The sequence below is a fragment of the Frankliniella occidentalis genome, unplaced genomic scaffold (assembly GCF_000697945.3).
Source record: "Frankliniella occidentalis isolate FOCC.00 unplaced genomic scaffold, Focc_3.1 Scaffold567, whole genome shotgun sequence".
Taxonomy (NCBI): Eukaryota; Metazoa; Arthropoda; class Insecta; order Thysanoptera; family Thripidae; genus Frankliniella; species Frankliniella occidentalis.
The window spans coordinates 6,042-8,056 of record NW_026267683.1 but is presented as its reverse complement, the minus strand read 5'-3'; positions in this window follow the sequence as shown (position 1 = coordinate 8,056).

The window sequence follows — 2,015 nt, the reverse complement described above, 5'->3', positions numbered from 1 at the left end:
ACTTTTATTAATTTACTTTGCAGCAAATGTCACAGGATATTGGGAGAGAGTTGTTGCGGAGAGAGTTTCCACTAAGGCCTAGATGGAATTCTACAGCTAGCATGAAGGAATGCAGAGTGGAGTATGTATTGATTGATGTAGCACAGGATGATTATTAGATAATGAATAATACATATAAATTTTTTGTTTGCAACAGTTCCATTGTGTACGGGATATCACACCCTGAGAATTTTGTTGAAAACTATAAGGATCTGTCTCTTTGGCATAGGGCCTATAAAGTGAGGCAGGCGATGAAAGTAAGTTTAAATGTCAGCATTTTCAGATATTGTTATAACGTACCCATACTAATCATTTACATTTCTTCCAGATAATATTCCCTGATCTGCAGTTTGAGGACTCCTCCTGGGCACCCCCTGCGGCTGGCGTATGACCTGGAGCTGGGCTGGAGGAAGCAGGGGCGGCCGTGCTACACCTTCAGGGAGACCCTCGCCCAGGACTACGACCGCCTGCCTGCTCCCCCAGAAGGGTGGGCCAACCTGCTGCTCGACAAGATCGCAACTAAGAACTTCCTCAAAGAATCAAGGGAGCTGGATGAGTCCTCGGAGGAGGAGGAGCAGGAGGTGCCACCACAGAGGCCAGCCCAAATCCATGGCTATCGACAGGTGTCTTCGCGTCTGTCTGTTTGTTTGTCTGTCTGTCTGTCTGTCTGTCTGTCTGTTCGCACGATAACTCGAGAACGGTTTGAGGTAGGTTGCTGAAATTTTTTTTGTAGCTTTGTATCCTAAAAAGGAAGAACTGTATTGATTTTGAGCCCTCTAGCTTAAAAATTGACCTGTCAAAAAAATCAAAAACGAAAACCCCAAAATATTATTTTTTATTTTTTTTTTACATCTTTCTTAGAGGTTTCTCGTCAAAGTAGAACCCTTTGGGCCAAAATTTTGTCCGTTTGGCTCTATCTCGAACCGTTTCGGCGCCAGAGGGCGTTTTCCATACGAAAATGACCCAAAACCATTTAATGTTATCTCTTACATCTTTGATGGTTCCCGGTGGGGTAACTAATCAAACTGAAACCCCGAGGAACAAAATTAGTGACTTTTGAAGCCGAAGGTCTATTTACGATCGTGCCTTTTGCCCAACTCAGGTGTCAGCGCCGCAGGCCTAGGTAGATGTATGCCAGGCGCGTCGCAGCGTAACAGTGTTTCGTGAGATATCGCGAGGCCTGTTACGCGAGACGTGGTCTGGCGTACATCTACCTAGTACTAAACAACCCTGAAATTCCCAGATCGCTCTCTCAATTCTTTCTCGAGTTATCGTGCGGACAGACAGACAGACAAACAAACAAACAGAATGATACTTTTCCGGTCAGTGGAGTAATGGGCTTCGCTAATCGCTCAGCCAATTACATTTTCAAGTTGCCTCGAGAAAAACAGTCCTTTCGACTTACCAGTGTGCCACAGACGTAAACAAATACGGTCTACGTGCTGTATTTTGGAACTGTTTCCGGTCATGATGAAAGAAGCAGGCCATATCTCGCGTAACAGGCTTTGTGATATCTTGCGAAGGACTGTTAAGCCTGGCGCGCATAACTAGGCCTGTGGCGCTGAAACCAAGGACGATTTAATAGGATATTCCACCGCAGGAAAACTGGAACCTAGAGAAGAAAAGGATGACTGCTCGATCCGTTTCAGTCTGCGAATTCATTGGCTGACTGACACACCGACGTCATCGTCGACAAATTAGTGGTCAGAAGGAAACACGGGGACCCTTGAGCCCAAAGGAGAGTGTGGTTCGACCCCTAATGTGTAGTTTGTTTTAGTAGTACTCCAGTTACAATTCTTTTTGACACGAAGCCTTTTATACGATTTAATTGACCATTTTGTCTTTTTCACGTTGTTTTCGCCAAGAAATGCCCCATAGCGCCGAAACGGTACAAGATAGAGCAAAACGAACGAAATTTTCGTTCGTAGGGTTCTACTTCCACGAGTTACCTTACAAGAGACCATAAAAAAAAAAAT